Source organism: Ranitomeya imitator, chromosome 1 (assembly GCF_032444005.1).
Source record: "Ranitomeya imitator isolate aRanImi1 chromosome 1, aRanImi1.pri, whole genome shotgun sequence".
Taxonomy (NCBI): Eukaryota; Metazoa; Chordata; class Amphibia; order Anura; family Dendrobatidae; genus Ranitomeya; species Ranitomeya imitator.
The window spans coordinates 1,157,700,794-1,157,723,995 of NC_091282.1; positions in this window are offsets into that span (position 1 = coordinate 1,157,700,794).

The window sequence follows — 23,202 nt, forward strand, 5'->3', positions numbered from 1 at the left end:
AAAACCAATGTGGGATTGCACTTTTTTTGCAATTTCACCGCACTTGGAATTTTTTTCCCGTTTTCTAGTACACGACATGCTAAAACCAATGATGTCGTTCAAAAGTACAACTCGTCCCGCAAAAAATAAGCCCTCACATGGCCAAATTGACAGAAAAATAAAAAAGTTATGGCTCTGGGAAGGAGGGGAGCGAAAAACGAACACGGAAAAACGAAAAATCCCCTGGTCATGAAGGGGTTAAAAGCACTACCAAGGACCGCCTGGCGTTGGCGGAACTCGGATACCCAGGAGGAGGCACCTAAGCCAAAGGCTCGGCCTGGAACCAGCTGACGGTGCTGGAACCAGGTGGTGGACCCCAAGGCCCACAGGAGAGGAGAGAACAGCTAGGCCGCGAGGCAGCCGCAGTTACCGAACCCCAACAGTCCTACAGGGGGAGCTGGGCCTACTGGCACTACAGAACCAGCCTTGACTACCAGTTCACGCAGCCCACATAGGAAGCTCCTAAACTGGAGGCACCCTGGAGTTGGCTAACCCGACCGCACCACGACGAGGCAAGCATAGGTGTCTCAGTGAGCTTGACACAACCCGGAAACAGCTGACGGTGCTGAAACCAGGTTTGGCACGAGGGAGAACCTGTGACAAAAACACTGCCGAGAACCAGCTGGCGGTGCTGGAACCCGGATGCGTTGCCCCAGTGTGCAAGAGCCAATGGCACGACCGAGGACTAGCTGACGGTGCTGGAACCCGGTTACTAAGCTGTAGGTGCCCGCGCTTAAAAGCACTACCAAGGACCACCTGGCGTTGGCGGAACTCGGATACCCAGGAGGAGGCACCTAAGCCAAAGGCTCGGCCCGGAACCAGCTGACGGTGCTGGAACCAGGTGGTGGACCCCAAGGCCCACAGGAGAGGAGAGAACAGCTAGGCCGCGAGGCAGCCGCAGTTACCGAACCCCAACAGTCCTACAGGGGGAGCTGGGCCTACTGGCACTACAGAACCAGCCTTGACTACCAGTTCACGCAGCCCACATAGGAAGCTCCTAAACTGGAGGCACCCTGGAGTTGGCTAACCCGACCGCACCACGACGAGGCAAGCATAGGTGTCTCAGTGAGCTTGACACAACCCGGAAACAGCTGACGGTGCTGAAACCAGGTTTGGCACGAGGGAGTACCTGTGACAAAAACACTGCCGAGAACCAGCTGGCGGTGCTGGAACCCGGATGCGTTGCCCCAGTGTGCAAGAGCCAATGGCACGACCGAGGACTAGCTGACGGTGCTGGAACCCGGTTACTAAGCTGTAGGTGCCCGCGCTTAAAAGCACTACCAAGGACCGCCTGGCGTTGGCGGAACTCGGATACCCAGGAGGAGGCACCTAAGCCAAAGGCTCGGCCCGGAACCAGCTGACGGTGCTGGAACCAGGTGGTGGACCCCAAGGCCCACAGGAGAGGAGAGAACAGCTAGGCCGCGAGGCAGCCGCAGTTACCGAACCCCAACAGTCCTACAGGGGGAGCTGGGCCTACTGGCACTACAGAACCAGCCTTGACTACCAGTTCACGCAGCCCACATAGGAAGCTCCTAAACTGGAGGCACCCTGGAGTTGGCTAACCCGACCGCACCACGACGAGGCAAGCATAGGTGTCTCAGTGAGCTTGACACAACCCGGAAACAGCTGACGGTGCTGAAACCAGGTTTGGCACGAGGGAGTACCTGTGACAAAAACACTGCCGAGAACCAGCTGGCGGTGCTGGAACCCGGATGCGTTGCCCCAGTGTGCAAGAGCCAATGGCACGACCGAGGACTAGCTGACGGTGCTGGAACCCGGTTACTAAGCTGTAGGTGCCCGCGCTTAAAAGCACTACCAAGGACCGCCTGGCGTTGGCGGAACTCGGATACCCAGGAGGAGGCACCTAAGCCAAAGGCTCGGCCCGGAACCAGCTGACGGTGCTGGAACCAGGTGGTGGACCCCAAGGCCCACAGGAGAGGAGAGGAGAGAACAGCTAGGCCGCGAGGCAGCCGCAGTTACCGAACCCCAACAGTCCTACAGGGGGAGCTGGGCCTACTGGCACTACAGAACCAGCCTTGACTACCAGTTCACGCAGCCCACATAGGAAGCTCCTAAACTGGAGGCACCCTGGAGTTGGATAACCCGACCGCACCACGACGAGGCAAGCATAGGTGTCTCAGTGAGCTTGACACAACCCGGAAACAGCTGACGGTGCTGAAACCAGGTTTGGCACGAGGGAGTACCTGTGACAAAAACACTGCCGAGAACCAGCTGGCGGTGCTGGAACCCGGATGCGTTGCCCCAGTGTGCAAGAGCCAATGGCACGACCGAGGACTAGCTGACGGTGCTGGAACCCGGTTACTAAGCTGTAGGTGCCCGCGCTTAAAAGCACTACCAAGGACCGCCTGGCGTTGGCGGAACTCGGATACCCAGGAGGAGGCACCTAAGCCAAAGGCTCGGCCCGGAACCAGCTGACGGTGCTGGAACCAGGTGGTGGACCCCAAGGCCCACAGGAGAGGAGAGAACAGCTAGGCCGCGAGGCAGCCGCAGTTACCGAACCCCAACAGTCCTACAGGGGGAGCTGGGCCTACTGGCACTACAGAACCAGCCTTGACTACCAGTTCACGCAGCCCACATAGGAAGCTCCTAAACTGGAGGCACCCTGGAGTTGGCTAACCCGACCGCACCACGACGAGGCAAGCATAGGTGTCTCAGTGAGCTTGACACAACCCGGAAACAGCTGACGGTGCTGAAACCAGGTTTGGCACGAGGGAGTACCTGTGACAAAAACACTGCCGAGAACCAGCTGGCGGTGCTGGAACCCGGATGCGTTGCCCCAGTGTGCAAGAGCCAATGGCACGACCGAGGACTAGCTGACGGTGCTGGAACCCGGTTACTAAGCTGTAGGTGCCCGCGCTTAAAAGCACTACCAAGGACCGCCTGGCGTTGGCGGAACTCGGATACCCAGGAGGAGGCACCTAAGCCAAAGGCTCGGCCCGGAACCAGCTGACGGTGCTGGAACCAGGTGGTGGACCCCAAGGCCCACAGGAGAGGAGAGAACAGCTAGGCCGCGAGGCAGCCGCAGTTACCGAACCCCAACAGTCCTACAGGGGGAGCTGGGCCTACTGGCACTACAGAACCAGCCTTGACTACCAGTTCACGCAGCCCACATAGGAAGCTCCTAAACTGGAGGCACCCTGGAGTTGGCTAACCCGACCGCACCACGACGAGGCAAGCATAGGTGTCTCAGTGAGCTTGACACAACCCGGAAACAGCTGACGGTGCTGAAACCAGGTTTGGCACGAGGGAGTACCTGTGACAAAAACACTGCCGAGAACCAGCTGGCGGTGCTGGAACCCGGATGCGTTGCCCCAGTGTGCAAGAGCCAATGGCACGACCGAGGACTAGCTGACGGTGCTGGAACCCGGTTACTAAGCTGTAGGTGCCCGCGCTTAAAAGCACTACCAAGGACCGCCTGGCGTTGGCGGAACTCGGATACCCAGGAGGAGGCACCTAAGCCAAAGGCTCGGCCCGGAACCAGCTGACGGTGCTGGAACCAGGTGGTGGACCCCAAGGCCCACAGGAGAGGAGAGAACAGCTAGGCCGCGAGGCAGCCGCAGTTACCGAACCCCAACAGTCCTACAGGGGAGCTGGGCCTACTGGCACTACAGAACCAGCCTTGACTACCAGTTCACGCAGCCCACATAGGAAGCTCCTAAACTGGAGGCACCCTGGAGTTGGCTAACCCGACCGCACCACGACGAGGCAAGCATAGGTGTCTCAGTGAGCTTGACACAACCCGGAAACAGCTGACGGTGCTGAAACCAGGTTTGGCACGAGGGAGTACCTGTGACAAAAACACTGCCGAGAACCAGCTGGCGGTGCTGGAACCCGGATGCGTTGCCCCAGTGTGCAAGAGCCAATGGCACGACCGAGGACTAGCTGACGGTGCTGGAACCCGGTTACTAAGCTGTAGGTGCCCGCGCTTAAAAGCACTACCAAGGACCGCCTGGCGTTGGCGGAACTCGGATACCCAGGAGGAGGCACCTAAGCCAAAGGCTCGGCCCGGAACCAGCTGACGGTGCTGGAACCAGGTGGTGGACCCCAAGGCCCACAGGAGAGGAGAGAACAGCTAGGCCGCGAGGCAGCCGCAGTTACCGAACCCCAACAGTCCTACAGGGGGAGCTGGGCCTACTGGCACTACAGAACCAGCCTTGACTACCAGTTCACGCAGCCCACATAGGAAGCTCCTAAACTGGAGGCACCCTGGAGTTGGCTAACCCGACCGCACCACGACGAGGCAAGCATAGGTGTCTCAGTGAGCTTGACACAACCCGGAAACAGCTGACGGTGCTGAAACCAGGTTTGGCACGAGGGAGTACCTGTGACAAAAACACTGCCGAGAACCAGCTGGCGGTGCTGGAACCCGGATGCGTTGCCCCAGTGTGCAAGAGCCAATGGCACGACCGAGGACTAGCTGACGGTGCTGGAACCCGGTTACTAAGCTGTAGGTGCCCGCGCTTAAAAGCACTACCAAGGACCGCCTGGCGTTGGCGGAACTCGGATACCCAGGAGGAGGCACCTAAGCCAAAGGCTCGGCCCGGAACCAGCTGACGGTGCTGGAACCAGGTGGTGGACTCCAAGGCCCACAGGAGAGGAGAGAACAGCTAGGCCGCGAGGCAGCCGCAGTTACCGAACCCCAACAGTCCTACAGGGGGAGCTGGGCCTACTGGCACTACAGAACCAGCCTTGACTACCAGTTCACGCAGCCCACATAGGAAGCTCCTAAACTGGAGGCACCCTGGAGTTGGCTAACTCGACCGCACCACGACGGGGCAAGCATAGGCGTCTCAGTGAAGTTGACACAACCCGGAAACAGCTGACGGTGCTGAAACCAGGCTTGGCACGAGGGAGTACCTGTGACAAGAACACTGCCGAGAACCAGCTGGCGGTGCTGGAACCCAGATGCGTTGCCTTGCCTATTAAAGATTGTCTTCCTAGAGCCCCAACTAGCGGTGTTGGAGCAAAGGGTAAGCAGGGGGAGATGAGTGTAGGCCGAAGCCTGCACTGGAGGCAGCTTTGTGTCTGCGTTGCGTTTGCAGGACACTTTGCCGGCTACACACTGGGGGAACAGCTGGCGTTGCTGAACCCCACTAACACAATGGCGTGTGTTTTTCTCTGTGCAGCTAGCACTTGCGGGCAAAAACTAGCGATGTTAGAGCCCGTGTTGAAGCAGGAGGAGGAGGAGAGGAGCAGAGTGTAGGCCGAAGCCTAGTTGAACCAATTTCAAAGGAAACCTTTAACCCCCCCCTCAGGTGTTACAAAGTACAAGAGACACACCTTGTGCAGTATTAATGCTGCACAAGTGAAAGGTTGCTCTATTAATTTGTCTACTTGCACACGCTGAATGAAAGACATACACAATTTACCCCATTCTACAGTCAAACTGTAGTGGATGCGTGACTTGGTTTTTTGATGAGACGCAGCACAGGTGTCCAAAATAACGCCTTGGTGCTTGGCGCAGCTTCCTGAGCGTTGTTATTTGCTGTACAGGAGTCTGCGCTCTTGTGTTATCCCTTGGCAATGCCCTGTTTGCGCTGCCCATCTTATGACATCATTTCATGTTGGCCCGTGCGGTTAACGATGGCCATAAATCCCAGACCCCCAGTGTCTTTTCATAAAGCCACACTGCGGTGCTGGGATTCGTGGCCTTGAGCAGTAAATATTTTGGCCGCTCACACACGTCCTTACACCTGCTTCAGACTGGGCGGCCTCTGCTGATCCCTTCTCGCATGCCGCGGCCATGAGGCTGCACAGTCTGAAGAAGGCGGAAGGAGATGAGTTAAGACAGGCGAAGATATGCACTGCTCGTGCCCATCAATCACACCCTCGCAGTCAAAATAATTAAGACAACGAGGAGCATTTTATTCAGGCAGGGCGGACGAACAGGCGCAAGTAGCCAACCAATGATGTCAGAAGACGGGAAGCGCTACCAAGGGGGGTGCTGCGTATCATTAGAAAGGAAAGTCACACCTCAGGGACAGTGGAATGGTCTCAAAGAGACACATTTTGTACGTGTTGAGTTCCACGTGGGCAAGGAGAAAACATCAGCCACCTTGTACAAATGCAGCAGTACTGCTGTACAAGGTGGCTGTTATACATAGAAACACCTGGGGGTGGGGGCCAGGCTCCCTTCAATTTCAGTTCATGTGCCTGCGTGGCGTTTGCAGGTCACGTTGCAAGCTGCACAGCAGGGGAACAGCTGGCGGTGCTGAACCCCACTAACACATTGGCTGGTGTTTTTCTCTGTGCAGCTAGCATTTCCGGGCAAAAACTAGCGGTGTTTGAGCCCAAGGTCAGCAGGAGGAGGAGGAGAGGAGCAAAGTGTAGGCCGAAGCCTGCACTGGTGGCAGCTTTTGGTCGGTTGTGCCAGCGTGGCTTGTGCTGGACACGATGCCGGCTACACAGCGGGGGAACAGCTGGCGGTGCTGAACCCCACTAACACATTGGCTGGTGTTTTTCTCTGTGCAGCTAGCAGTTCCGGGCAAAAACTAGCGGTGTTTGAGCCCAGGGTCAGCAGGAGGAGGAGGAGAGGAGCAAAGTGTAGGCCGAAGCCTGCACTGGTGGCAGCTTTTGGTCGGTTGTGCCAGCGTGGCTTGTGCTGGACACGATGCCGGCTACACAGCGGGGGAACAGCTGGCGGTGCTGAACCCCACTAACACATTGGCTGGTGTTTTTCTCTGTGCAGCTAGCATTTCCGGGCAAAAACTAGCGTTGTTAGAGCCCAGGGTCAGCAGGAGGAGGAGAGGAGCAGAGTGTAGGCCGAAGCCTAGTTGAACCAATTTCAAAGGTTACCTTTAACCCCCCCTCAGGTGTTACAAAGTACAAGAGCCACTCCTTCTGCAGCATTAATGCTGCACAAGTAAAAGGTTGCTCTATTAATTTGTCTACTTGCACAAGCTGAATGCAACACGTAGACTATTTAGCCCATTATACTGTTAATCAGTAGTGGAGGCGTGACTTGTCTTTTTAAAGAAAAGCAGCACAGGTGTCGAAAACAACACCTTTTTGCATGGGCGCAGCTTCCTGAGCGTTGTTAGTTGCTGTACAGGAGTCTGCGCTCTTGTGATCCTTTGGCCATGCGCTGTGAGCGCTTCCTGTCTTATGACCTCATTTCATGTTGGCCGTTGCGGTTAGCGATGGACATGAATCCCAGACCCACAGTGTGTTTTTAAAAAATCACACTGCGGTGCTGGGATTCGTGCCCTGGTGCACTAAATATGTTTGCCGCTCACACATGTCCTTACACCTGCTTCAGACTGGGCGGCCTCATCTGATCCCTTATCGCCTGCCGCGGCCATGAGGACACCCAGTCTGAAGAAGGCGGAAGGAGATGAGTGAACACAGGCAAACATATGCACTGCACATGCCCATCAATCACACCCTCGCTGTCCAAAAAAATAAGACACCGAGGGGCGTTGTGTCGAGCAGGGGAGATGCACAGGCGCAGCCAGTTAACCAATGATGTAAAAAGACGGGCAGCGCTAACAAGGGTGGTGCTGCGTGTCATTACAAAGGAAAGTCACACCTCAGGGACATTGTAATGGTCTCTAATGAGACACATTTTGTACGTGTTGAGTTCCACGTGGGCAAGGAGAAAAAGTCAGCCACCTTGTACAAATGCAGCAGTACTGCTGTACAAGGTGGCTGTTATACATAGAAACACCTGTGGGTGGGGGGCAGGCTCCCTTCAATTTCAGTTCATGTGCCTGCGTGGCGTTTGCAGGTCACGTTGCAAGCTACACAGCAGGGGAACAGCTGGCGTTGCTGAACCCCACTGACACATTGACTGGTGTTTTTCTCTGTGCAGATTGCATGTCCGGGCAAAAACTAGCGGTGTTAGAGCCCAGGGTCAGCAGGAGGAGGAGGAGAGGAGCAAAGTGTAGGCCGAAGCCTGCACTGGTGGCAGCTTTTGGTCGGTTGTGCCAGCGTGGCTTGTGCTGGACACGATGCCGGCTACACAGCGGGGGAACAGCTGGCGGTGCTGAACCCCACTAACACATTGGCTGGTGTTTTTCTCTGTGCAGCTAGCATTTCCGGGCAAAAACTAGCGGTGTTTGAGCCCAGGGTCAGCAGGAGGAGTAGAGGAGCAGAGTGTAGGCCGAAGCCTAGTTGAACCAATTTCAAAGGTTACCTTTAACCCCCCCTCAGGTGTTGCAAGGTACAAGAGCCACACCTTGAACAGCATTAATGATGCACAAGTCAAAGGTTGCTCTATTTAATTTTGCTCCTTGCACACGCTGAATTAAACACGTACACTATTTAGCCCATTATACTGTCAAACAGTAGTGGAGGCGTGACTACTAGTCTTTTTAAGGAGACGCAGCACAGGTGTACAAATTTACACCTAGGTGCTGTGCGCAGATTCCTTACCGTTGTTATTTGCAGTACAGGAAACTGCGCTCTTGTGTTATCCCTTGGCAATACCCTGTTAGTGCAGGCCGTCTCATGACCTCATTTCATGTTGGCCGGTGCGGTTAACGATGGCCATAAATCCCAGACCCACAGTGGCTTTTCCTAAAGTCACACTGCGGTGCTGGGATTCGTGGCCTTGTGCAGTAAATATGTTCACCGCTCACACATGTCCTTACACCTGCTTCAGACTGGGCGGCCTCAGCTGATCCCTTATAGCATGCCGCGGCCATGAGGCCGCACAGTCAGAAGAAGGCGGAAGGAGGGGAGTGAAAACAGGGGAACATATGCACTGCTCGTGCCCATCAATCACACCCTCGCAGTCAAAATATATGAGACAACGGGGGGCGTTGTGTCGGGCAGGGGGGACGCACAGGCACAGCCAGCCAACCAATGATGTCAGGAGACGGGCAGCGCTAACAATGGGGGTACTGCGTGTCATTAAAAAGGAAAGTCACACCTCAGGGACATTGTAATGGTCTGTAATGAGACACATTTTGTACTTGTTGAGTTCCACATGTGCAAGGAGAAAAAGTCAGCCACCTTGTACAAATGCAGCAGTACTGCTGTACAAGGTGGCTGTTATACATAGAAACACCTGGGGGGGTGGGGGGCAGGCTCCCTTCAACTTCAGTTCATGTGCCTACGTGGCGTTTGCAGGACACGTTGCCAGCTACACAGCAGGGGAACAGCTGGCGGTGCTGAACCCCACTAACACATTGGCTGTTTTTTTTATCTCTGTGCAGCTAGCATGTCCGGGCAGAAACTGGCGTTGTTTGAGCCCAGGGTCAGCAGGAGGAGGAGAGGAGCAAAGTGTAGGCCGAAGCCTGCACTGGTGGCAGCTTTTGGTCAGTTGTGCCAGCGTGGCTTGTGCTGGACACGATGCCGACTACACAGCAGAGGAACAGCTGGCGGTGCTGAACCCCACTAACACATTGGCTGGTGTTTTTCTCTGTGCAGCTAGCATGTCCGGGCAGAAACTGGCGTTGTTTGAGCCCAGGGTCAGCAGGAGGAGGAGAGGAGCAAAGTGTAGGCCGAAGCCTGCACTGGTGGCAGCTTTTGTTCTGTTGTGCCAGCGTGGCTTGTGCTGGACACGTTGCCGACTACACAGCAGGGGAACAGCTGGCGTTGCTGAACCCCACTAACACATTGGCTGGTGTTTTTCTCTGTGCAGCTAGCATTTCCGGGCAAAAACTAGCGGTGTTTGAGCCCAGGGTCAGCAGGAGGAGTAGAGGAGCAGAGTGTAGGCCGAAGCCTAGTTGAACCAATTTCAAAGGTTACCTTTAACCCCCCTCAGGTGTTGCAAGGTACAAGAGCCACACCTTGTGCAGCATTAATGCTGCACAAGTAAAAGGTTGCTCTATTTGTTTTGCTCCTTGCACACGCTGACTAAAACACGTACACTATTTAGCCCATTATACTGTCAAACAGTTGTGGAGGCGTGACTTGTCTTTTTAACGAGACGCAGCACAGGTGTCAAAATTTTCACCTAGGTACTGGGCGCAGATTCCTGAGCGTTGTTATTTGCTGTACAGGAGTCTGCGCTATTGTGATCCCTTGGCCATGCGCTGTGAGCGCTTCCTGTCTTCTGACCTCATTTCATGTCGGCCGTTGCGGTTAGCGATGGACATGAATCCCAGACCCACAGTGTGTTTTCAAAAAATCACACTGCGTGGCTGGGATTCGTGGCCTTGTGCAGTAAATAGGTTTGCCGCTTACACATGTCCTTACACCTGCTCCAGACTGGGCGGCCTCAGCTGATCCCTTATCGCCTACCACGGCCAGGAGGCCGCACAGTCTGAAGAAGGCGGAAGGAGATGAGTTAAGACAGGCGAACATATGCACTGCTCGTGCCCATAAACCACACCCTCGCTGACAAAATAAATATGACAACGAGGGGCGTTGTTTCTAGCAGGGCGGATGCACAGGCGCAGCCAGCTAACCATGATGACAAAAGACGGGAAACGCTACCAAGGGGGGTGCTGCGTATCATTACAAAGGAAAGTCACACCTCAGGGACAGTGGAATGGTCTCAATGAGACACATTTTGTACATGTTGAGTTCCACGTGGGCAAGGAGAAAAAGTCAGCCACCTTGTACAAATGCAGCAGTACTGCTGTACTAGGTGGCTGCTATACATAGAAACACCTGGGGGGGTGGGGCCAGGTTCCCTTTTAATTTCAGTTCCTGTGCCTGCATGGCGTTTGCAGGTCACGTTGCCGGCTACACAGCAGGGGAACAGCTGGCGTTGCTGAACCCCACTAACACATTGGCTGGTGTTTTTCTCTGTGCAGCTAGCACTTCCGGGCAAAAACTAGCGGTGTTTGAGCCCAGGGTCAGCAGGAGGAGGAGAGGAGCAGAGTGTAGGCCGAAGCCTGCACTGGTGGCAGCTTTTGTTCTGTTGTGCCAGCGTGGCTTGTGCTGGACACGTTGCCGACTACACAGCAGGGGAACAGCTGGCGGTGCTGAACCCCACTGACACATCACCTAGTGTTTTTTCTGTGTAGACAACACTTCCAGGTGGCAACTGACAGTGTTGAAACCCAGGGAATCAAAGAGGAGCAGAGTGTAGGCCGAAGCCTGCAGTGGAGCAAGTTGAAAGGGAACCTTTAACCCCCCCCCCCAGGCATTTGTTGCTGAAAGAGCCATCTTGTACAGCAGTAATACTGCACATGGAAAATGGTTGTTCCGAAAATTATGCTCCTTGCAAACGCTGAAGTACACACTCATATAATGTGTCCCCTCACACCGTCAAACCATCCCGGAAGTGGGACTTTCCTTTGTAATGTGACACAGCACAGCCGTCATTCCAACCCCCTTGGTGCCGGGCGCCACCTCCTCAACGTTGTTTGGTTCTGTCACGGAGCCCGCGCTGTAATGTTATCCCTTGGCCATGCACAGTTAGCGGTGCCCGTCTTCTGACATCATGTAGGTGTCAGGCTGGCAGTGCCTGTGCGTCCAAGCTGCCCGAGATCCAACCTTGCAGTGTCATCTAATGTAGTCCCACTGCGGGCCAGGGATCCATGGGCATGCGCAGTGCATATCATCGCCTCTCACTCACCTCCTTCCTGCTTCTTCAGACTGTGCGGCGTCACGGCCGTGGCATGCTATTAGGGATCAGCTGACGCCGCCTAGTCTGAAGAAGCGTGAAGAAGGGGAGTGAGAGGCTAGTATATGCACTGCGCATGGCCATGGATACCAGGCCCACTGTGGGATCACATTAGACGACACTGTGAGGTGTGATTTCGGGCAGCGTGGACGCACAGGCGCAGCCAGGACGACAACAAATGATGTCAGAGGACGGGCAGCACAAACTGTGCATGGCCAAGGGATAACATAACAGCGCAGGGTCCATGACGGAATCAAACAACGCTAAGGAGGCAGCGCATGGTGCCAAGGGGGTAGCAATGACGGCTGTGCTGCGTCACATTACAAAGGAAAGTCCCACCTCCGGGACGGTTGGACGGTGTGAGGGGACACATTACATGAGTGTGTAGTTCAGCGTTTGCAAAGAGCATAATTTCAAGAGCGACCTTTCCCTTGTGCAGTATTAGTGCTGCACATGGTGGCTCTTTCAGTAACAAACGCCTAGGGGGGGGGGGACAGGTCCCCTTACATTTTAGTTGTGCCAGCGTGGCGGTCGCATGACACGTTGCCGGATACACAGCTGGGGATCAGCTGACGTTACTGAACCCCAATAACAGAGGAGCGACTGTTGACTGTGCACACAGCACTTCCAGGCACCAACTGGCGGTGTTAGAGCCCAGGGACAGCAGGAGGAGCAGATTGGAGGTATTGCCGCACACACAGCTGGGGATCAGCTGACGTTACTGAACCCCAATAACAGAGGAGCGACTGTTGACTGTGCACACAGCACTTCCAGGCACCAACTGGCGGTGTTAGAGCCCAGGGACAGCAGGAGGAGCAGATTGGAGGTATTGCCGCACACACAGCTGGGGATCAGCTGACGTTACTGAACCCCAATAACAGAGGAGCGACTGTTGACTGTGCACACAGCACTTCCAGGCACCAACTGGCGGTGTTAGAGCCCAGGGACAGCAGGAGGAGCAGAGGAACAGAGTGTAGGCCGAAGCCTGATTGGAGCAAGTTGAAAGGAAACCTTTAACCCCCCCCCCCAAGACGTTTGTAGCTGAAAGAGCCATGTTGTGCAGCACTAAGGATGCAAAAGGAAAAGGTTGCTCTTTTAATTATGCTCCTTGCAAACACCGAAGTAAACACTAAAAATGTGTCCCTTTATACCGTTAAACCGTTCCGGAGGTGCGAATTTCCTTCGTAATGGGACACAGCACAGCTGTCATTCCTATCCCCTTGATGCCGTGCGCTGCCTCCTCAGCGTTGTTTTAAGCTGTCACGGAGCCTGCGCTGTTCTGTTAGCCCTTGGCCATGCCCAATTAGCGCTGCCTGTCTTCTGACATAATTTGGTGTCAGGCTGTCAGTGCCTGTGCGTCCACGCTGCTCCAGATCCCACCTCGCAGTCTCATCTAACGTAATCCCACTGCGGGCCTTGGAACCATGGGCATGCACAGTGCATAACCTCGACTCTCACTCCCCTCCTTCCCTCTTCTTCAGACTGTGCGGTGTCACGGCCGTGGCATGCTAGGGATCAGCTGACGGCGCACAGTCTAAAGAAGGCGGAGGGAAATGAGCGAGAGCCCGAGGGGAAGATATGCACTGCGCATGCCCATGGATCCCAGGCCCGCAGTGTGACTCAATCAGAAGACACTGCGAGGCGGGATCTCGGGCACCGCGGCCGCACAGGCGCAGCCAGCCTGACACCAAATTATGTCAGAAGACAGGCAGCGCAAATAGGGCATGCCCAAGGGATAACAGAACAGCGCAGGCTCCGTGACAGCTTAAAACAACGCTGAGGAGGCAGCGCATGGCACCAAGGGGGTAGGAATGACGGCTGTTCTGCGTCACATTACGAAGGAAAGTCCCAGCTCCGGGACGGTATAACGGTATCAGTGAACACATTTTATAAGTGTTAAGTTCTGCGTGTGCAAAGAGCTAAAAAAAAAAAAGCTACCTTTTCCTTGTGCAGCATTACTGCTGCACAAGATGGCTCTTTCAGTAACAAACGACGGGGGGGGGGGGACAGGTTCCCTTACATTTAGGTTGTTGTGCCAGCGTGGCGGTCGCAGGACACATTGCCGGCTACACAGCTGGGGATCAGCTGACATTACTGAAACCCAATAACACTGGGTCGTATGTTTTTACTGTGCAGCCTGCACTTCTGAGCCGCAACTGGCGGTGTTGGAGCCCAGGAATAGCAGTTCAGGTGGTAGAAAGATGAACACAGCAGGAGACCTGGATGACACCCAATTACTTAATCAGGCAGAGGAGTGGCAAATTCCTGCGAGATCCAGGCCTGGTTCATTTTCAGGAAAGTAAGCCGGTCAACGTTATCGGAGGATAGTCGCATGCGACGGTCTGTTAGTACACCACCTGCGGCACTAAAGACACGTTCCGATAAGACACTAGCCGCAGGGCAAGCCAGCACCTCCAATGCATACTGGCTTAGCTCTGGCCATGTATCCAGCTTAGAGACCCAAAACTTGAACGGGGAAGAGCCGTCTGGGAGTACAGTAAGAGGGCAAGCCATGTAGTCTGTCACCATCTGACGGAACCGTTGCCTCCTGCTGACTGGAGCCGCCGGTGATGGTGTAGACATTTGGGGCGGGCACACAAAAGTGTGCCAGAGTTGTGCCATACTGGGCTTGCCTTGGGCAGAGGCACTGCTTCTGCTCCCTCTTTGGGCAGAGCCTCCCCCACTGCCTCGACGCACTGAGCTGCTTTGTAAAGCACTAGCAGCACTCCTCTCAGTTGGACAGGAGAAGATGATGGAATTCACCAGTGTGTCGTGGTACTCCCGCAATTTACGCTCCCGGGTCAATGCAGGGATGAGGTTTTGGACGTTGTCCCGGTAGCGAGGATCGAGGAGGGTGAACACCCAATAATCAGGCATGTTGAGAATGTGGTCGATGCGGCGGTCGTTTCTCAGGCACTGCAGCATGAAATCCACCATGTGCTGCAGAGTGCCAACTGGCCCAGAAACGCTGTCCCCTGCTTGAGACATGATCTCTGCCCGCTCGTCATCACCCCACCCTCGCTGTACACACTGACCACTGGACAATTGTGTCGCTCCCTCCTCTGGACGGAGCTCTTCCTCCTCCATTGACTCCTCCTCATCCTCCTCACAAATTGGCCCCTGCGTACCCCTTTGTGAGGAACCATGTGGCGCTGACTCTCCAGAAGCTGATGGAAAAGGTGACTCCTCATCCTCCACCTCTTCCACCACATCATCCCTTAACCCTTGCAAAGTTTGCTGAAGCAGGCAGATAAGGGGGACAGTCATGCTGACTAGTGCATCATCTGCACTTGCCATCCGCGTGGAATAATCAAAAGGACGCAAAACCTGGCAGACGTCCTTCATAGTGGCCCACTCTGTGGTTGTGAAGTCTGATCGGCGCTGACTGCGACTTCTTTGCGCCTGATGCAGCTGGTACTCCATAACTGCTTGCTGCTGCTCACACAACCGCTCCAACATATGTAACGTGGAATTCCACCGGGTAGGTAGGTCACATATGATGCGGTGTTCCGGAAGGCGGAATCGGCGCTGCAGAGCAGCAATGCGGGATCTGGCCAAGCTGGAACGCCGCAAGTGAGCACACTCTAGGCGGACCTTGTGCAGCAGGGCATCAAGATCCGGATAGTCCCTCAGAAAACTCTGCACAACCAAATTGAGCACATGTGCCAGACATGGGATGTGAGTGAGGTTGCCAAGGGCCAAAGCTGCCACCAGATTTCGGCCATTGTCACACACTACCATGCCTGGCTGGAGATTCGCTGGCAGTAACCACACATCGCTCTCCTGCTTTATGGCATTCCAGAGCTCCTGCGCTGTGTGGCTTCGATGCCCCAATGAAACTAGTTTCAAGACGGCCTGCTGACGTTTGGCCACGGCTGTGCTCATGTCGGTCATAGGTAAACGTTCACGGGTCCATGTGGGGGTGGACTGTGACGGATCCTGCAGAGAGGAATCAGAGGAACTGGTGTAAGAGGAGGAGTCGATGCGTACAGACTGGATTCCTGCAATCCTTGGAGTGGGCAGGACACGTCCTGCGCCACTCGCACGATCTGTACCTGGCTCAACAACATTAACCCAATGGGCAGTGAGGGAAACATATCGCCCCTGTCCATGCTGACTGGTCCACGCATCGGTGGTGAGGTGGACCTTGCTACTGACGGCGTTCAGTAGCGCATGTTTTATGTTTGCCTCAACATGCCTGTGCAGGGCAGGGACAGCCTGCCTGCTGAAGTAAAAGCGGCTGGGCACCTTGTACTGTGGGACTGCCAATGCCATCAAGTCACGGAAGCTGTCAGTCTCCACCAGCCTGAACGAGAGCATTTCCAGGGACAACAGTTTGGCAATGCCTGCATTCAGAGCCTGTGCTCGGGGGTGGTTGGCCGAGAATGCCCGCCTTTTCTCCCATGCCTGTACTACCGATGGCTGTAGAGTAGACTGGGAGTGTGAGGATGACTGGGAAGGTGGTGCTGTGGATGGAATTACACAAGGTCTCTGGGAGGAAGCCAAACCAGCTGTGCGTGAGCTGGAGGAAGAGGCAACACGAGCTGAAGAGGTGGTAGCTGCCGCTGTTGGTTGGCCTACATCTTCAGTGTGTTTCTGTAACTCCACCGCGTGCCTGGTCCGCACATGTTTCCACATATTTGTGGTATTGAGGTTGCTGACATTTTTCCCTCTTTTTACTTTATGATGACACAGCTTGCATTTGACAAAACAAATGTCATCTGCAACTGTGTCAAAAAAGGACCAGGCACTGCAAGTCTTGGGAGCGCCCTTTTTGGCTTTGGAAAGAGACAGGCTCCTAACGGGTGCCAAAGTGGAGGCTACAGGCTCCGCAGTCTTCCCCCTCCCTCTCCCTCTTTGGCCCGTAAGAGGAAGCTCTTCCTCTGAGCTGCTCCCACCACCTTCCTGTTCCTCACGCCACGATGGGTCAAGGACCTCATCATCTCCACTACCCTCTGCCACCAACTGCTCCTCCTGGGTAGTCTCAGCAGCACAGTACGCACGAGAAAGCGGCACCTGAGTTTCATCATCAGATGCGTACTGCGCTGTGGTCACCGGAGGCACTGGCCCACCTGCCTCTTCAGAGTCAGAGAGAAAAAGGTGTTGGGCATCACTGCACACTGCCTCTTCTTCCATTTCTCCAATGCTGCTTGGCTGGCCCCCTGTTTCCAAGCCAAGAGATTCAGAGAACAGAAGTAGAGACGGCTCCTGTCCTGGGCTCTCTGACTGCCTGGCCAATTTGGCAGGTGGTGAAGAGACAGATGGCTGCTCTCCAGTGCTCTGTGCCTGAGAGGATGTGGCACTAACTGAAGTCGATGCCGAGGCGTTAGCTGCCATCCACCCGACAACGGCTTCAATTTGGTCTTCACGCAGCAGCGGTGCACGGCGCTCTCCGACAAAGCTGCGCATGAAGGACTGTTCCCTGCTGAAACTGAGTGACGACGAGTCACCGGCGCCCGCAGCAGGCACAGAATCACCACGTCCTCTCCCTGCTCCTCTCCCTGCTCCGCGCCCACGCCCACGTGCCTTACTCCCTGCCCTCTTCATCTTGGTTGACAGATAAAGATAAGCAGAAAAGTACTAAGGCCTTAGTGTGCTTATTCCTGTAATGCTCCTCCTAACAGGTGTAAGAAACACTAATGTTGTAAATTGTGGACTAAACTTTATTATTTTTCAAATGTGGCCTACACAAGTGTTAAGTTGTGTTTGGTGAACTTAACTTTTTTTTTGGTGCAGATCGGGCTACAGAGCTAGTTTAAATCACACGGAGACCGTGCAGACAGCCGTAAACGGCGCTGCAAGGCCAAAAAACCCTCCTCTAGGTTATCCTATATAGTGTTTTTCCACTATTTAGCTGGATACAAGTGGAAAGACACTAATAGGAATTTTTTTTTTCAAATTTTAAACTGGCTGCACTATTTGAAAAAAAGGAAATTGTTTTTCAAGGTATGAGGCAGTAACGCACCCTGAGCTGAATCCAACCGGCTATGGCTGCACACAGACTACAGGGCGAGCTGCGCTCACACAGAGACCGTGCAGACAGCCGTAAACGGCGCTGCAAGGCCCCAAAAAAAACCTCTAGGTTATCCTATGTAGTGTTTTTCCACAATTGAGCTGGAGACTGGTGGAAAGACACTAATAGGAATTTTTTTTTTTTCAAATTTTAAACAGGCTGCACTATTTCAAAAAAAGGAAAATTTTTCTCAAGGTATGAGCCAGTAACGAACCCTGAGCTGAATCCAACCGGCTATGGCTGCACACAGACTACAGGGCGAGCTGGGCTCACACGGAGACCGTGCAGACAGCCGTAAACGGCGCTGCAAGGCCAAAAAACCCTCCTCTAGGTTATCCTATATAGTGTTTTTCCACTATTTAGCTGGATACGAGTGGAAAGACACTTATAGGATTTTTTTTTGTCAAATTTTAAACAGGCTGCACTATTTGAAAAAAAAGGAAAATTTTTCGCAAGGTATGAGCCAGTAACGAACCCTGAGCTGAATCCAACCGGCTATAGCTGCACACAGACTACAGGGCAAGCTGGGCTCACACGGAGACCGTGCAGACAGCCGTAAACGGCGCTGCAAGGCCAAAAAACCCTCCTCTAGGTTATCCTATATAGTGTTTTTCCACTATTTAGCTGGATACGAGTGGAAAGACACTAATAGGAATTTTTTTTTTCAAATTTTAAACAGGCTGCACTATTTGAAAAAAAGGAAAATTTTTCTCAAGGTATGAGCCAGTAACGAACCCTGAGCTGAATCCAACCGGCTATGGCTGCACACAGACTACAGGGCGAGCTGGGCTCACACGGAGACCGTGCAGACAGCCGTAAACGGCGCTGCAAGGCCCAAAAACCCCCCTCTAGGTTATCCTATGTAGTGTTTTTCCACAATAGAGCTGGAGACTGGTGGAAAAACACTAATAGGAAATTTGAGAAAAAATGTGCAGCAGGCTGCACTAAGAGCAAAAAAGAACAACTGTGTGAGGCAGTGTGAACCCCCCCTGAGCTGAATACAACCGGGTATATGGCTGCACACAGACTACAGAGTGAGCTGCACACACACACACACACAGAGACCTTGCAGAACGCTGTTAAAACAGCGCTGCAAGGCAAGAGCAAGGTGAACAGTGAAGAACACACAGCGTTTTGCTAAATTAGCCTTTGGAAAGGAAAATAAAGCAATTAGCAAGCTCAACTGGCCCTCAGTTAGAACACAGCGTCCTGTCCCTAACTGAAATCACAGCAGAGTGAGCGCAAAATGGCGGCAGCGCTTTTTTATAGTGCAGAGTGACATCATTTCAGCAGCCAATCCCAGCCTTGCCAGTACTTACATGCCCACCATGCTAAACAGGATGTGCCCACACTTTCATTCATTCCTCATTGGCTGCTGCGTTCAATTTGAATTCTGGGAACTTCCGATTCTGGTATCCGATACGCGGGAAGTATCGGAATTCAGTATCGGAATTCCGATACCGCAAATATCGGCCGATACCCGATACTTGCGGTATCGGAATGCTCAACACTACTGCACAGTTTTAATCCATTTACAGCACCACAGGTTGAGGGTATCCTTTTCTTAAGATAGGTGTGGGTTTCCAAGGTGAGACCCACACCTATCAGACAGTAGTATCATGCCCTGCAGATATGCATTAATTGCCTGAGAAGGCAATAACCTTTTTTGGGCTTGCTCAAACCGCTGTATACATTGAGCGTGTGCTATACAATTTTTTATAGGTTAGTACTAGGATGAATATTATTCATTGGGGAAATGCTGCGAGTACACTCCAAAATCAGATGCCACTCACTCATTCAAGTCTGTGGGTGCATGAAAAACATTGAAAGTTCAAATATCAGACATCAAAGTGCAGTCTGATTTTTGCAGGCTCACAATGGAAGAGAAGATGAAGCCATTTTGCTCTACATCTTCTCTCACAGTGTGAGAGAATCAGATCACACTCGGCTGATAGCCTGATCAAACTCTGAGCAGAGTTTGATAAATGTCATTAGCATAATTGACTCATTTGTCTCAAGACAAGAGAATCTATGGTCGTTTGAACCTAGCACTAAAAGGTTTGTTCAACCAGGAATATATTACAAATTCCAAAGAAATAGGCCATAAAGGTAATAGGGCACTTCAAAAAATATTACAAAAAACCTACAGAAAAGAGAAGTACTGAGCCCAAGAAAATTTACAATATTTGTTAATGATAATTTTTTTTTAAAGTATATAGAACGTGGAAATGGGAGTAGAGATAACTGCCTGCTTTAATACTATCCAGATAGTGACATATAGGTTGTTATGACCACTAATGGTGTAAGCATAATGAAAGAAGTGTTACTGCAAACCAGCTTATATAGATGAAATATCAGTATAATAATTAAGATATCCTTATGTCAATAAAAATAGATCAATATGTAAATAATCTAATCAAATGATAAACAATTATTATGACTGCTATAGGACATTAATTCAGGAAGCTCATCCATATTCAAAATACTGTTCCTTAATACAGAGGATAATATATTTGTTACTGTTCGGGAGCTTTGGAGGATGCGTTAAGGTCCTTTTAATTTCGGGAGAGAATAAGAAACATGGAACAATCATTAGGATTAGGCAGATTTATGGATGTAAGGAAAGCAGTGTTAACTGTAGTAAAGTAAATATTTCAGAGAATGCATGAAGAAAACTTAGTAAAAAATGAAATTCTTAATTATAAATCAGTTTGGAGCGCCTCTATTAACTTTGAGAAACAAAGTTTATAAAATATCATGATGAGATAATACAGCAAGCGTTGCTTATTTGCAACATTATTGAACATAAAAATTCACATAATAGTTTCTTCACAGTGAGACACTTAAAAATAAATGGCTGCAGTTTTCTATACCAATTTTATTGACTTTACCAAATCATCTTTAGTAATGAAAATAATAGGTTTAAGAGATAAATGTAAATACATAGAGAACATCATTTGCTTTAAAATGTGATCAGAAGTTTAGTATCATCAGCTGGATATTCGTAACATTTTTACAATGGATAACACAGGTCAACAAAAAAAAATTTTTTTTCTGGTGTCCAAAATATTTTAATGAATTTGGGGTATTTTTGGGGTGCTGATTCTGAATATGTCATCAGTTTTGCCAGATTGGCTCAAGTTTTTGAGATTTTTGGTATCTTATTTATAGCACTTGTTGGTAAATGCGACGCATCATCTCATTAATTTCTTTGGATTAGTACTTGAACTGAGCAGTTCTCAATATAGTTTTGTGTTAATTAGTGTTCTAAAAGTTTGTTCATAGCTTGATTTTTGCACTAACTTTATGTTGTTGTCTGTTTTCCAGTGAAAAGCATGAACTCATCAAGAAGAAGTTGTCTTAACGATCCAGACTCATTCTGTTACATTTGTGGTGAATACACACTTCATCATCATCAGGTGGGGGAAGGTCAGGTAACATGGTAACCACAGGTACAGGCACATCTTCACAATGAGGGACAGGCCTTCTTGCAGATTCCATGTTAGGTTACTCCCATTTTCATTTCTTATGCTTATTGAATCCTTGCACTTGCACTGCACAGAAATAACAGTCATCATGATGATTTTTTTGCTCTCTCCACACCATTGGGACACCAAATTTGAAGCTTTTTCTTTGTCCTTTGCTCCATTTTCGTAATAATTCGATACATGCTTTGCACACTATGTGTGGTGCCCAAAACTTGTCTTGGTCCCCAAGCATAACCCCAAAATAGGCAAAATACACTTTTTTTACGAAGTCTGTTATGTTTCTTCTATGTTTTGGCAGTGTGTATTCACCACAAATGTAACAGAATGAGTCTGGATCGTTAAGACAACTTCTTCTTGATGAGTTCATGCTTTTCACTGGAAAACAGACAACAACATAAAGTAAAGGTACCTTCACACTAAACGATATCGCTAGCAATCCGTGACATTGCAGCGTCCCGGCTAGCGATATCGTTTAGTTTGACACGCAGCAGCGATCAGAATCCTGCTGTGACATCGCTGGTCGGGGCTAGAGGGCCAGACCTTTCTTTGGTCGCTGGCTCTCCCGCTGACATCGCTGAATCGGCGTGTGTGACACCGATTCAGCGATGTCTTCGCTGGTAACCAGGGTAAACATCGGGTAACTAAGCGCAGGGCCGCGCTTAGTAACCCGATGTTTACCCTGGTTACCATCCTAAAAGTAAAAAAACCAAACAGTACATACTTACCTACAGCCGTCTGTCCTCCAGCGCTCCTCCTGTACTGGCTGTGAGCGTCGGTCAGCCGGAAAGCAGAGCGGTGACGTCACCGCTCTGCTTTCCGGCCGCTGTGCTCACACAGACAGTACAGGAGGAGTGCAGAGCACAGCGCTGGAGGACAGACGGCTGTAGGTAAGTATGTACTGTTTGTTTTTTTTACTTTTAGGATGGTAACCATGGTAAACATCGGGTTACTAAGCGCGGCCCTGCGCTTAGTTACCCGATGTTTACCCTGGTTACCGGCATAGTTGGTCGCTGGAGAGCTGTCTGTGTGACAGCTCTCCAGCGACCACACAGAGACGCTGCAGCGATCCGGATCGTTGTCGGTATCGCTGCAGCGTCGCTTAATGTGAAGGGGCCTTTAGTGCAAAAATCAAGCTATGAACAAACTTTTAGAACACTAATTAACACAAAACTATATTGAGAACTGCTCAGTAGGGTTGAGCGAAACGGGTCGAACATTTTCAAAAGTCGCCGACTTTTGGCTAAGTCGGGGTTTCATGAAACCCGATCCGACCCCTGTGCGGGGTCGGCCATGCGGTACGCGACTTTCGCGCCAAAGTCGCGTTTCAATGACGCGAAAAGCGCCATTTCTCAGCCAATGAAGGTAAACGCAGAGTGTGGGCAGCGTGATGACATAGGTCCTGGTCCCCACCATCTTAGAGAAGGGCATTGCAGTGATTGGCTTGCTGTCTGCGACGTCACAGGGGCTATAAAGAGGCGTTCCCGCCGACCGCCATCTTACTGCTGCTGATCTGAGCTTAGGGAGAGGTTGCTGCCGCTTTGTCAGAAGCAGGGATAGCGTTAGGCAGGGTCCATTAACCACAAAACCGCTTGTGCTGCAGCGATTTGCACTGTCCAACACCACCCTCGGTGTGCAGGGACAGTGGAATTTTTTTTTTTTTTTTTTTTCCCCTCAGCGCTGTAGCTCATTGGGCTGCCCTAGAAGGCTCCCTGATAGCTGCATTGCTGTGTGTACGCCGCTGTGCAAACCAACTGCTTTTTTCAAAGCACAAATCCTCTTGTTCCTTCCTTTCTGCACAGCTATCTTTTTTGTTTGTCCACACTTTTTATTTCATTTGTGCATCAGTCCACTCCTTATTGCTGCCTGCCATACCTGGCTGAGATTACTGCAGGCAGGGAGATAGTAGCTGCCTGCCATACCTGGCTGAGATTACTGCAGGCAGGGAGATAGTAATTGTAGGACATTCCCTGTTTTTTTTTTTTTTTTTTTTTTGGTGGGAGATTAAGATTGGCAATTTGGCATTTCTGCTAGAGTGCCATCCCTGTGTGTGCCATCTCTCTCACATAGTGGGCCATAGAAAGCCTTTTCATTTTTCTGTATTTTTTTTTGTGGGGTGTATA